The following is a 14,426-nucleotide window of genomic DNA, read 5'->3' as shown; positions in this document are numbered from 1 at the left end:
GGACATGGATGTGGGCACCAGGACATGAGTGTGGGGACAGGGATATGGGGACAGAGACACAGACACAGCTATGGGGACAAGGACATGGGGCAGGAGGGGGGCCTTCACGATCTGGGAGGGACACGGGGGGTCAGTTGGGGGGGGCACCGTGGGGACAGGGATGCGGGGAGGCGGGCATTAGGATGGGGACACAAGGACAGGGACACGGGGACACAAGGACACAAAGACAGGGACATGGGGTAGGAGGTAGAACGGGGCCTCCATGATCTGGGGGGACATAGGGGGCTCAGCAACGGGGGCACCATGGGGACAGGGGCATGGGGACACAGGCACAGGGATGGGGACACACTGAGCTGTGTGTCGCGGTGACATGCTGGAGAGAACGGGTGGCATCCAGAGGGACCTGGCCAGGCTGGAGGTAGGACCATGAGAACCTCCTGAGGTTCAACCAGGCCAAGAGCAAGGTTCTGCCCGTGGGGTTGGGGCAATCCCAGCCCAAATCCAGGCTGGGGGGTGAAGGGAGGGAGAGCAGCCCCGAGGAGAAGGACTTGGGGGTGAGAAGGTGGCCCAGAAAGCCCCCGGCAACATGGGCTGCATCCCCAGCAGGGCGAGGGGGGGGGATTCTGCCCCTCTGCCCCACTCTGGGGAGATGTCCCCTGTCTCCGGGGACATCAGAAGGACACGGAGGTGTCGGAGCGGGGCCGGAGGAGGCCCTGGAGATGCTGGGAGGGCTGGAGCCCCTCTGCTGGGAGGACAGGCTGAGAGAGTTGGGGGGGTTCAGCCTGGAGAAGAGAAGGCTCCGGGGAGACCTTGGAGCCTCTTCCAGTCCCTCAAGGGGCTCCCCCTTTAGGGAGAGTTAAAGGTTCCTCTTTATGAAGTTCCACCAAGGGCAAGTGTAGGGTGCTGGCCCTGGGGAGGACTCACCCCACAAACCAGTTGAGGTTGGGGGTGACCTGCTGGGGAGCAGCTCTGAGGACAGAGACCTGGGAGTCCTGGTGGACAACGGGGTGACCATGAGCCACCAACGTGCCCTGGTGGCCAAGAAGGTCTCCTGGGGAGCATTAAGAAGAGCGTTGGCCCTGGGTGGAGGGAGGTCATCCTGCCCCTCTGCTCTGCCCTGGGGAGGCCCCGTCTGGAGCACTGGGACCAGTTCTGGGCTCCCCAGTTCCAGAAGGACAGGGAACTGCTGGAGAGGGTCCAGCAGAGGGCTACGAAGATGGTGAGGGACGAGAACATCTCTGTGATGAGGAAGGGCTGAGGGACTTGGGTCTGTTTAGTCTGGAGAAGAGAAGACTGAGGGGGGATCTCATCGATGGTGGGTGTCAGGAGGATGGGGCCAGTCTTCTTCCAGTGGTGCCCAGTGACAGGACAAGAGGGAACGGGCACAAACTGGGACATGGGAAGTTCCATCTCAACACGAGGAGGAACTTCTTCACTTTGAGGGTGGCAGAGCCCTGGAAGGGGCTGCCCAGAGAGGGGGTGGGGTCTCCGTCCCTGGAGACATCCCAACCCCCCCTGGATGGGACCCTGTGGGACCTGCTCTGGGTGCCCCTGCTCTGGCTGGGGGTTGGAGGAGATGATCTCCAGAAGGTCCCTTCCCACCCCAAACCATCCTGTGATTCTGGGAAAATAAAGCCGTGAAAGGAAAACCAGAGGCAAAGCTGGTGGAGACGGAGCCATCAGAGGAGCATCTTCTCCTCCTTCCCAACCCTCACCCTCCACCGGGAAAAGTTGGAAAAACCCAACTTTTAATCTATTTATTGATAATTTAGTGGCGAGGATTTTCCACAGAGCCGAGAATATGAAGCCACGACATTTTATAAACCAAATAAATATTAATTTAAGAGTTTATAGTCATCATTTATCCAGGCGGGACGAGGTTTCATGCGGCGAGAGGCTGCCGGGAACGGGAGCAGTGCCCGGAAAACACGGTTTTATCCCCAATTTCCTTAAAATGGGAGCGAGGGAGAAAACCCCGCGCTCCCCTTCAGGGTGAGGGTGCCCCAGCAGGAGTTAGAGGAGAGCTCCAAGCTCCTCGCTAATTAAACAGAAAGGTTTTTTGAAAGTCATCAGGCTAACGAGCGGCCCAAACTCACTCGGAAATCACTCCGACACCAACAATAAAATATAAATAAAATCACTTGCGCTGGTGACGGGGATGGACGTGTCCTCCTGGGGATGCCGAGAGCTGCAGGAGGAGCAGTTGGCACCGAGATTTTCCTGCTAATCCTCAAAATGGGGAAAATGAGTCGTTTCAGCCCAAAATGAGCTCAGAGAACTCGGAGGTCGCGGGGCAGAAGCCCTGAACTCAACGGTAATTGTGCTCAAGAGCGTAAAAACCTCCCCAAAATCTCCAGCTCGGCTTCTGGAGGTCTCGGTTCGACCACAACAACCCTCCATGGAGCACTCTGATCCGCCGGGAATATCCCAGGGAGGAAAGTTGAGGGGGTTTTGGGTTCATAAAGTGATTTTTTAATGGCATGGAACAAGTCACCAGACTTTTGAAAAGCCACCCAAGAGGTGAGAAAGGCCACGGCCATCCATGGCCTCTTCTCTCTACCATTAGAAAGTTGGGTCTCGGCTCTTTTCTGGACCTCGTTTACTCACCACGGAGGAAACGAATCGTTTCAGCCCAAAATGAGCTCAGAGAACTCAAAGGTCGCGGGGCAGAAGCCCTGAACTCAACGTAAATCGTGTTGAAGAGCATAAAAACCTCCCCAAAATCTCCAGCTCCCGAATCGTCGCCTTTCCCGGGAAAATCCAACTGGGAGCGGAGGTAAGAAGGGCCAAACCAAGGGCAGACCAAAAATAACCGACTGAAAACAAAAAAGAGGAGAAGGCAGAAGAAAAATGGGTTTAGTGAAAAAAGAGGTGGATTTAACTGGTTAAATCTGTCCCGAGAGGTAGAAAACCCGCCTTAAAACGAGGAGGAGAATTAAATGAGTTAAAAGCAAAGCGTCAGGCTCAGAAAAGGAGTTTAAATCACATCTAAGACCTCAAAGTCATTCCGGGTCCCGTTAAAAGCAAGATATTTCAAGCGAAGATCTATTTTACTAAACCCTTGCGCAGCTGCACGGCCCTAAAAATGAAGATATTTCCCGCAAAACCCCGCTCCAAACCCCGTGGCCGGTAAAAGGGGCATCAGAGGACACCAAAAAGCTCTGAAAATTCACCTTTTTTTTTTTTTTTACTCCTTTTTCCAGTTGGAATTTCCCCCCCTCGGGGCAGCTCCGCAAACAAACCACCCGTGGAGAGGCCCAAGGTCAGGCCCGTGGGTAAATACGGGGCGGGAATAAACCACAAGCTTTTGTTTTTCTTGAAATCCGAGACGGTTTTTACAGGGAATTCTTCTCTCATGGGGGAGGATCCAGCCCTAAAGACGGGGAGGAAAAAGCAGGAAAAGGCTCTTCGCTCCCTTTATTCTATAAATTCCGTTGCCTTTGTGCTCAGAAATGTTCTTAATTTATCAGTTTAAATGTTCCTAATAAATAACAATCTTATTTTTTAGCCCTTTTTGTCCTCCTTTTCCCCACCCCGACCGGTGACCCCGGGCAGAAAGTACCACTTTTCAAAAAAAAAGAAGAAATTTGGTCCTGCAGAGCAGCCCAGCACCTTTTCCCTTCGCTTCCCCCCCCCCCTCCTCCCCCGGGGAAACCGAATCCTGCCCAAATTAACCCCAATTACACCCCAATTCAGCAGGAAAAGATCACGCGGGGGGGGGGGGGGGGGTCTGGGAGTAGCGTAAAGTCGGGAATTGTCTCCTTAACTACATGAAAAATAACATCGACGTTGACTTTTGGGGCAGCAGCGAAGCTTTTAAGTTGTAGTTTTAGTGTTTCTCTCTTTTTTTTTTTTTTCCCCCACCAGGAAATTCCTCCCGAAGGCCCCAAATCGGAGCAAAACGTCGAGTATCGAGGCCCCGACCGGGTGAATCGGCGGAAAAATCAAGCCATAAAGTGAAAATAAACAGCCACAAACGTCTGGGGTGACCTTTGGACGGGCCGTTTCTGCTCTAATCTCCTCCTCCCCCCTCGATATTAAACTCTGGACCCCGAGAAGTCACTTTCGGCCGCGTTCGGCAACAGGATAAAGACACAATTTGGCCGCTCGAACCCTAAAAATTCAATATATTTGGGCTCAGGGGGCAGGGAATTCGAGATCTCGGCACCAGGATGTTATTCCAGTGGATAAATATCAGTGTTTTCTCACCCAAATCTTACAAAAGGGGAAATATCTGCTCAGACAAGAATAAAAAACACTTTATAAAAGCAAATATAATACAATCCGAGGCGGTAATTTACACCGATTGGGATTTTTGAACCCACCTCCGGCCCCGAAACCTTTAATTTCAGCATCAGCTTCGGGGGAAGGAATATTCCTTGTGCTAAAGAATTAAGAAAATTTTAAAAAATTAAGAAAATTATCACCAACGGGGGCTTTTTTCCCCTTCTCCTAAGAGGGGATGAGATATTTGAGAGCCGTGAGCGTCAGGACTCAAAGGATTGGGTGAAATGAGTTAAAAACAAGTGATTTAAATTCATTTCTTCCCATTTTCCTTCGTTAAATGGAAAACTAGCAGCATCCGGAGTCATTCGGGTCCTTCAAATCCAGAAGAATCGGGAAAAACCTCAACGAGAAACCGAGTTCTCTCCCAAAACAGCATCTGGGCTCGCAAAATTACGTTTATTATAGTTTTACCCTCAAAAAAATACTAATTAAAGATAATTTGAGCCCAAATCTCCATCCCTACCACGATACACTTGCACATGCGCACGGGTCATTAATGAGGAGGTACCGGGAACAGCACCAAAAAATCCCACTTTTAAGGCAGAAATTGGTTTTAAATTTCACACGAGGAGCACGTCGGGCTTCTCCCAGATCCCAGTTCCGGCACAGTCTCCAAACTGGGAGGAACTGGTTGTTCCACCCCGTCCACGGACGGCAGCAAAGGTGATTTTTCCAGGAGAGGAGGAGAGACACGAACCCACCGTTTGTTTTTAAACCTACTTCTCAGGAATTTTAACTTTAAACCTAAAATCTTCATTCTTCTAAAAAACGAGGTTTTACGTACAAAATATGGTGGTTTTGAGGATTTTTGCCAGTTGAAAGAAGAAAAAGAGGGTTTTTAAGGAGACTGATCCGATTTGTAGCCTGATGCGACGAGGGGACGTTTCCGAAGGGGAATTAATGGGAATTTCATCATAAATCAGTCAGCCCCCCCCTCCAAAGGTTTGGTTCTGCTGGACCCAAACTCACCCCGGAGCCATGGGAAAAAACATTCCCAAAGGATTCCCAACTCCGGGATGGAGTTAACGAAGAGATTCCCCCCCGATCCGCACCCACCTCCTTAAAAAAATGGAAGCGGAATAAATAATTTCACATTTTCTATTGTTTTTTTGATCATAAACAAGACCCGCTGGCAAAAGAAAACCAATAATAAAAACTCCTATAAATTATCCTTCTTTCAAATTAGCCGCTTCCAAACCAAGAGTTTTTATGTAAAAGATGAAAAATGACCTTTTTGAGGTAGTTTAGGGGGAAAAAAGGGAGTTCGCTGAGCTCAGGGAAGCAAAAAATGACCTTTTTTAGGGAGTTCACGGGAAAAAAAAAAAAAGGGGCACCTACAAGGAAAAATGGTCTCGGAGCGTTTATTTAGTCCCTTTTTTTAAAAAAAAAAAAAAAAAAAAATCACAATTTTTGGGAGTATTTTCTATTGGATCCGGCCCCGCTCTCGATTCCCAGGGTTTTGGTTCCTGCCTCCGGGATAGGAGTTTTTAAGGGTTATTCCCCTCCCTTTAATACCTCTTCAGCTCGTTAAATTAGCATAACGAGGTCGAGAGGGTGATTAAGAGCCGGTTCATGAGTTGCCGAGGAGGAAGGTGCTTCAGGAACATGGTTTTATTCATCCCGCTTCGGTTTTTAACTCGCTGCACTCCCAATTTCTGTAAAAAAATTCAGAAAAAAGAGGAGCCGCGCAACCCAAAGATCAAAAACGTGAGCGACACGTAACAGCCCGGGCGAGTGTCGGTCCCTGCCTTTAATTTAAATACATTAATAATAACAGAATTTAAATTAATCGATAATTTAAATAGAAATCCTCAATTCTTCCCTCAAATTGAAAATCCAGCTCAGGAGAGGATGAATACTCTCGGAAAAAAAAAAAAGGTTTTTTTTGGGGTCTGAGCGGTCCTGAGGAAAACGACCTTCCGGCAGGATGAGGGGTTGGGGGGGTCACTCCGGGGGTGACTCCGAAACCCCCCCCCCGGAACCCACCAGGAGACCATGGGATCTTAATACCCCACCCCCGGGGCCACGGGATCCCAGCCCCCTCCGGGCCACAAGACGCCCTCCCTGGGCCACGGGATGCCAGCCCCCTCCGGGCCACAAGACTCCTTCCCTGGGCTATGAGATCCCAGCCCCCTCTGGGCCATGAGACCCCCTCCCTGGGCTACGGGATCCCCGCCCCCACCAGGCCACGAGACCCCCTCCTTGGGCTACGGGATCCCCACCCCCATCCCAGGCCACAGGATCCCCTCCCTGGGCTACGGGATCCCAGCCCCCTCCGGGCCGCAAGAACCTCTCCCTGGGCTACGGGATCCCAGCCCCCTCCGGGCCACAAGAACCTCTCCCTGGGCTACGGGATCCCAGCCCCTTCCGGGCCACGAAACCCCCTCCCTGGGCCACGAGATCCCAGCCCCTTCCGGGCCACGAAACCCCCTCCCTGGGCCACAGGATCCCAGCCCCTTCCGGGCCACGAAACCCACTCCCTGGGCCACAGGATCCCAGCCCCCTCCAGGCCACAAGAAGCTCTCCCTGGGCTACGGGATCCCAGCCCCCAGCTGGGGCCACAGAATCCCCTCCCTGGGCCACGGGATCGCCCCCCCCCCCCCCCCCGGCCGTAGCGGCCAGAAACAGGGAATAAGACCTTACATCAACAGAAATTACAGAAAAAGAATTAAGTTCTGAATAAACGCTTATTTTGAGACATTTCTGGGCTCCTAAAGCTTATTTTTCCAGCCTGAGGGAGCCCCCGGATGCCCTGGAAGAGCCCCCCAGGAACCAAAAGAGCTTTGGGGGTGGGTGGAGCTGAGGAAGAGGAAGGAGCAAAGCCCCGACGTTGACCCGGAACCATCAAATGAGGATCTTTCCCATAAATCGAGATTCTTCCCACGCACAGACGGGTTCCCTGCGCTTCTGCGCCTCCTTTTTCACAAAAACAAACGGAATAAACCCAAGAAGAGGTGAAAAAATGAAAAAAGAGGTGGTTTTTCATCCTCTCCCAGCCCCAAAACACCCCCCCCAACCCCCCCAGCGCAGGATAAAAAAATCAGAATATAATTCCCCACGTGATGCCGAAGATGAACAGAAAAGGATAAAAAATAACGCTTGTTCTGGGCCGTTTCCGCTTCTTTTTAACCCAAAACTGACCCCAAAACTCAAAGTCCTTCCCCGGGAAGCTCCGGGTCTTAAGAGGAGGGGCATCTCTAGAAATAAGTATTTTATTAAAGAATTAATCAAACTGCGCTTTCCTGACCCAAACGTCGGATCCCTCCGCTCACGTTGGAGAAAATAAGCTGGAAAAACACCTTAAATATTCCAGTCTTTCCCTAGAAATCGCACCATCCTTCTCCTCCCTCCTTAATTATTAACTATTAATTAAACTATTATTCAACTATTAATTTTTACCTCTCGAATAAAAGGGGGAAAAAAAAGCAGCAAATTGCAAATATTTGGAGAGTCCGCGAGATTAAAGCTCGTTAAATAGTTCATTTACGGCAATTCCTTTCCTGTAACTCAATTTCTTCTAAAACTTGAGGATTATTTCTTTAAATCATCTAATAACCGGTGGATGGCTCCGAGCGCGCCACGAACCTCGGGGATAAAACAATCCCCCCCCCCCCAAAAAAAAGCTCAAATTTAAAGCTTTAAACGTTATTTTAATTCGCAGGTGGGACATAATTTGAATTTCCAGCTTGTTTTTCCTTTCCTTTTCGGTTATTAACGCCAAAACGCTGGCAGACAATAATTAATTTAACCCGCCACGCTACTGGAAAGGACTATTTATTTAATTGCCGAAGTACCCAGGTTCGTTTAAACGTATAATTGCTTAATTACACTTGCCTTCGTTTAAAATTATTCAGCTTTTAAGCGCGCAAAGCAAAAACCTGACCTATAAATCTCCGATTTTCATTTCATTTAATTCAGCGCCCGTCCAAATCCAACGCAAAGCGCTTCGTTAGTGCCCCTCTGACCCCCCCCCCAACCGTTAAAATTAATTATCCATCGGTGCTAACGAGGACCCGCCTGACTCAAGCGCAACTTTAGGCTTTAAAAGTCAAATAAATCACATTTGAAGTGGGGGGAAGGGGGTTTGGCTCCGATAACTCCCCCCCCCCGAAGTCACAGAGGGAGGTCACATCAGTTTATTCTGAATAAAACCCAATATATTTCAATTATTCTTCGTTAATCACTAATTTTGCCGGATTTGTATCGATTTTTGATAACCCCCAGATGTGCCACACGCCAGCCGCCCCTAGATCTGGGTGGAAAAATGACCCAATAATTCAATAATTTGCCGAAATGCCAGTTTTTAGCTGATTTATGCTGGGGAACCCGCCGGGACCTCACACCGCATCCCAATAACGAGTTCAATTATTACGGAAAAAAGCAAAATCCCGAGCAATGGGGGACGACAGACCCGGCCCGGGGAATCCTCATTCCACCCTCCGCTTCCAACACCCCTTCCCTTCCCGCCAAACACCACATTTTGGGGCATTTTGTCTTAAAACCAGCAATTTTTTACCTTGCTGGTTGGATATTTCCACTCCGGGAACGCTCCGGAGCTGCACGAGAAGCTCAAAAAAAACCTAATTAGGCTTGAAATTCGTTATAACAACAACTTAATTGAACAAAACTCAGCGTTTGGGCTGAGCCCCGCGTAACGGAGGCCGCAAAAACCCGTTCTTGGCTCCTTCCTTTTCTTAAATTAAGATTATTTTTCCTACGGAAAGCAACAAATCGTCATGAAATCCCTCAAATTTCCAAACGATTTAGGATTTCCGATTTCCGGGCCGTCGTTTAACGGAGTTTTTCTGGTTTGGGGATGTTTGGCCACGTCCCCGCCACTGCCCAACAGTTCCTGGGTTGGGGTTTTTTATATATATATATATATATAAAAAAATATATATATATTTATTTTAAAGCTGGTTTATGTTCCTCTGGATTTGGGCCATTTCCCGCCTCCTTGGGGCTTCCCCAGCCTTTTAAAAAAAGTTATATATAATTAGGAACTCTCCTCCCGCTGGCACTTAACGAGCGGTGACACGAGCCGTTAACGAAGGGACAAGATTCCTCCCCCAAAAAATTCCAGGAATGGGAACGAAGGTGCTTCCTCCCATTAAAATAAATTAAAATAAGGATTAATAAAAATAAGAGGCACCTTTTGCTCCTCAAACACACACCGGAACTTCCCAAACACTTCAATCTCGATCAGTTTGTATAAAACCTCCTGATTTTGTCCAAAATTAGTATTTTGGATTTTAATTTAACAATTAATTCCAGATGAAGGCAACGCGCAGTGTAAAGTTGCCGCAGAAGCTCCAAAATATCAGGAAAGAGGGATGAAACGCACCCAAAAGGAAGAGTTTTGGGGTCTCCGGGGGCTTGGGTCCTTCTCCCCAGTTCCCAACTGGGAATTTCAGTCTCAAGTCGAGGTATTTTGGGTCCTTCCCGCATCCCGACACCTTTCCCTCGATCCGTACGGAAAACTTCTCGTCCCAAGGGAGCTTTCGCTGTCCATCGTAAAGGCAGAAGACGCGAATTAAGACACAAGTTTACGGTGAATCAAAAATCGCTCTTAATCCTTTCCGTCATGGAAGCAGAGATGGAAAAACACTGGTTTTTTCGCCGTTTTTCCCCAAAATCACCAAAGTTCCCACAGAAACAGCAGCGGAAAACAAACCCCAGTCCTGAAATGTAACTTCCGACCCAAAAACGACCTTTGGGTGATCTCCGCAAACTGGGATTTAACGAACGTTGAAGCCCTTTGGAGCCGTTTAATAAAAATAAGAAGTTGTAGAATCTTCCTCAAAAGTAAAAATCAGGGTTTTCTTTTTTATTATGAATCGACCCCCGAAACATCCCAGGTCGCTCGACATCCAGGAGCCTCGGCATCCAGATACGACGGTGATAAAGCTTTTACAGCGCTGATTCCATCCAGTAGAAATGAATTTGTGGGGGTGTGTACAGCAGAATTCCAACCTTTTTTCCATCACTGGGAATTATCCGTAGGTCAGTTCCGGAGGATTTAAGGCAAAACGACGACTCCTTCGTTGCTTGGTGAGAATCTGGTTTCCTTAATGTCGGCTAAAGAGAGTTATTTTTGATATTTTGCCCTGAAATAAGCAGGATTTATCCCGGAGCTGGGATTCCCTGGTTCCACCGGGGGGTTTCCCCTCCACGGAGCCGTTCTTCGAATCCCGTTAATCCTCACCCAAAAAAACCCACCCCCCCAAGTAACGCTGCCAATATTTCTCCAAAAGCTTCGGGATTGAGATATTAGAGAGCTTTAAAACACCTATTATTCAATTCCACCCCCAAAAAACCCACCCGATTCCCTCGGAAACTCAGAGAGGCTTCGCTTCCCTCTTTTTCAAAGCAAAAAAAAAAAAAAAGCTCAAAAATAGAGATTTAAGGCGGGATCAAACCCAGGGACAGATTTCTCCCCCGCTCCTTGTTTTGGCCAAAGCTGAGACAATTCACCCCAGAATTGATGACAGACGGCGTGTGACGGGCCAGGAGGTGACACAAACCCCTCCTAACACCGTCAGCGCTCGGTTTTCCCTCCCCCGTGCGTAATAAGTCCCTTTTCTGCTGCTTTTTGGGGGGAATTTGGGCTTTGGACACACACACACACACACACACCCAGGCAGAGGGGTTCAGGGATTCATTCCCCTTCTCCATTTGGGGGGGGACGGGGGACGGACACTCTCAATGTTGTTTTAACAAGCAAGAAATATTATTTTAAGCAACATCATCCTCCCGAAGAGGGAAATAACACGGCTGGAAATCCTCTTCTCAGCCCAAAATTCAGGGAACTTTCATATTAAGCATTTAAATGGCACCTCAAATCCCACAGATTTCCCCCCGTTTTTCCTTCTGGAAGGAGTGCTTGGGGGTGTGTGTGTGTGTGTGTGTTACGGTAAATTATCTTCCTGCAAATAAATGGTTGACATTCCTGAACCGGCTCCAGACGCCCTTCGCCGGGAGATAATTCCCAACCGATAAAAGTTGACTTTGGGGAGAAATCGTTCCAAAATGCGGAGAAGAACGGCAGCGAGGAGGCGTCGGGTGACGTCAATTCGATGCCATCCCCCCCTCCACCCAAGCTTCTGAAGAGGGAAAATAACTTCAGAAGAAGTTATTAACTTTATTTAATAATTTAATAAGAAGTTATAAAGTTTATTTAGAAGTCCGGGGGGGGGGGGGTGGTTCGTTGGGGGTGAGATCCATCCCCACCAAAGCACAATCTTTTCCTCTTAAAACAGACCCGGGATTTGAGCTAATTACCGCGGGCGGTAATTAATAGCCGGTCGTCAGCGCCGCAGTCACGCTCGGGATCATCAGATAAGGCGGCGGTAACGACAGTTATTCAGCTTCCAGCGCTTAACGTAGTTGGAGGGGGAGAAAATAAGCAGGAAAGTCGTGTTTTGCTGCTTTTGAAATGAGTTATTTAAAAAAGTGTGTTTTCCCCCCGGCTGCGCGGTGTTTATTTACAGTCACTATCCCCGTTTTCCTCGAGTTCAACAGAGGGAAAATTCCAATATTCCCTTTTCTCTCCTATTTTACAAGGCAGAGGGGGCCCTCGTGCAACACCAGGGAAGGGCCCAGGGTGACTCGTAACTCCCACGGCCTTAAACTGAATATTAGAACCTCACAGGGAGATAAATTCTATTTACATTAATCTTATATTAGCAATAATCCCACCAACGATTAATTACTCACGCAGTAAAAGTTACAGCAACGTTTTAAGCGCCTTTGAGGTGGAAAAGGTCAATATTTTGGTGGCCCTAAGCGCTTGTGTTCATTTTATTACCTAAAACTTTGCCGCCAGAAGCTTAAACCCAGCACTTGAGCTTTACCCGAAATCACCGCGGCCCAAAGAGGGTAAAACCGAACCTCTGTAAAACGACGGTGGTTTAAAATCACCCAAACGAGCCCCAAAACTGTGACGGACGATGCAAATATGAAAAAAACCCAGAGGGCGATAATCCCAGCTCACGCAACCTCGGGGGGTCCCTTCGCAGCTCTACCCAGTGACACAAATTCGTTCCCGACTTAATTACTGGCCGAATTCGTTATGTTTACAACACGCATCCCCTCACGAGCGACGGCGCCGCCTTTATTTATCCTTAAAACCCCCCTGCGAGCTCTTGGATGGGACACACGGTGACTGCCCCAGGAATAACGGGGCTTTAAAGAGGTTTTTCGGGGAAAACTTCCGCCCCGGGGAGGGGGGAAGCCATAACGTTATTGGGAGTAAAATCTATTTGTGGGGTGAAGTTTGAAAAGCATCGAGGGAAACAGAAACAAGAAGAGGAATAGAGGGAGGGGGATGGGGGGCGTTGATAAAGGCGAGAGCAACTCGAGTTTATAACGAACGGGCTTTTGCTCCTTGTTGTTAATTAGCGGTGTAAAGCTGAACGTCTCAACGTGAACTCCAAGCCGGCACTTTCACGCCAGCGGCTAATTACGGCCTTCAACGGGCACAGGAATGCGGTGTCCGTGAGAACCCCCATCCCAACGGTGTCCCCAGACCTCGCTCCGCCGGGATTTCACCCGGGAATCCCCCCCCACACCCTCGGGATAAAGCAGGCGCTCCCCGGCTTCCACCAGCACCCACATTTCCCCTTTTCCCACCCAAAAACCGCAGGAGAGGGGGCTCCAGAGTCTTCCCCCCCCCCCCGAGCTCAGCCCTCCAGCTTCAGCGTTTCCAAACGACTCCTACGAAAGTAGGAAACGAGGGCAAAACGGGATAATCTCGCATGAAAACGTTAACTCGCAAATGTAAATAAAGCCACCGGCCGTGGGAAGGGAAGGGCGGGAGAGGGGACGGCCCTGCTGGGAAGCTGAAGAGGGGCCCGAGGAGCGGCTGAAGGACCAAGAGGGAGCGGGTGTTATGGCGGGGGAGCGGCTCGCTACCTCAGGGCTGCCCGGGAAGGCACCGCCGCCCCTCCCCGCCCAAGGGCACCGGGCCGGGGCGGGCACAGCCCCAGCCCGGCTCCCATCGCCCTCTCCGTCCGTCCGTCCGTCCCCTCCCTCACCTCAGCCGCCGGGCCTGGCTGCAGGGCGGGGGCGGGCGGGCGGCCTAGGCCTAACGGCGCGGCGGGAGGGCCCCCCCCCCCCCTTCTCCTTCCCCTCGCTGCGCCTGGGGGCCTGTCCTTCCCCCAGCCCGGCGGCCGGGGGGTGTGGGGAGGGTCTCGCCGGTGAAGGGCGAAGGCGGGGGAACGGCGGAGGCGGCGTGACTCACCCCGGACGGCGGGGCCGGGCCTGGCCGCTGCCTCCCCTCCGCGCAAGGAGCCGCCGCTTCCTCCTCCCGTCCGCCGACAAAATGGCGGCGGCAGGAAGTGCCCCCGCGCCGCCCCGCCCCACCGCACGCACTCTGCGTACCGGCCCCGCCAACGGCGTAACCCGCCTCGCACCGGGCCTACGGCAACGGCGCAACTCGCCCCCCCCCCAACCCCCGCCCAACCCTAGAGGCTACGCTAACGGCGTAGCGGGGGAAGGGGAAGCGCCGCCGCTCCCACTTGCCCCCCCTACGCAAACGCCGCAGCGCCGCGCCGGGCCTTACGCCAGCGGCGTAACCCGGAGAGCGCAGGCGGGAGGGCGCTTCCCGCTCCCTCCCGCCGCCCCCTCTCCGTTCCCCGCCGCCCCCCGCCGTTCCCCGCCGCCCCGTACCTCATCGCTCCGTACCGGCCGCGGGTCCGCGCTTTCTCCCCCCCCCCCCCCGACCCTCCTCTCCCCACAGCCGGGCCGGCGTTTGCGCAAAGTGCGTACGGCGCGGCGAACCTTGCGCAGCGGCCTACGCAGCCGGCGCGTGACCGCCGCTACGCCAACCTCCCCCCCCCCCTCCGCGGCCCTTCCCCTTTACGCCTCAACTTACGCCGTTTGCGCAGCAGGCCCCAGACCTTCCGCGCCCCGCAGTTTACGTAGGGCCTCCCCTGACGCAGCGGCCGCATTACGCAATGCGGGTTACGCCGGCGGGGCGACGTAAAAGGCGTTGGTGAATCGCGACCCCCCCTCCCTCACACTTCTTCCCTCAGATGAACCCCCCCCCCCATCCCTTTCCCGTGCCCCCCCCCCCCCGCCCCGTTCACCGGCCCGGTTCTTACCTCAGGGGCGGCAGCGGGGGGGCCGGCCGGGCGGGA

General features: G+C 51.6%; 1 protein-coding gene across 1 annotated transcript in view; it reads right to left on the bottom strand.

Annotated features, from left to right (window-relative positions):
• The window catches only part of BRD4 (bromodomain containing 4), a 68,999-nt gene extending 55,393 nt beyond the window's left edge, over positions 1 to 13,606 (bottom strand). Inside the window, exon 1 of the mRNA XM_074165146.1 lies at positions 13,529 to 13,606. The gene's annotated coding sequence lies outside the window, so the exon portion shown is untranslated. The remainder of the gene's footprint in view (positions 1 to 13,528) is intronic.
• Between the last annotated feature and the right edge of the window lie 820 nt (positions 13,607 to 14,426).

Source organism: Numenius arquata, chromosome 33, assembly GCF_964106895.1.
Source record: "Numenius arquata chromosome 33, bNumArq3.hap1.1, whole genome shotgun sequence".
Lineage (NCBI taxonomy): Eukaryota > Metazoa > Chordata > Aves > Charadriiformes > Scolopacidae > Numenius > Numenius arquata.
Note: the sequence above shows the minus strand (reverse complement) of the source record. Positions and strands in the feature narration are given on the sequence as shown.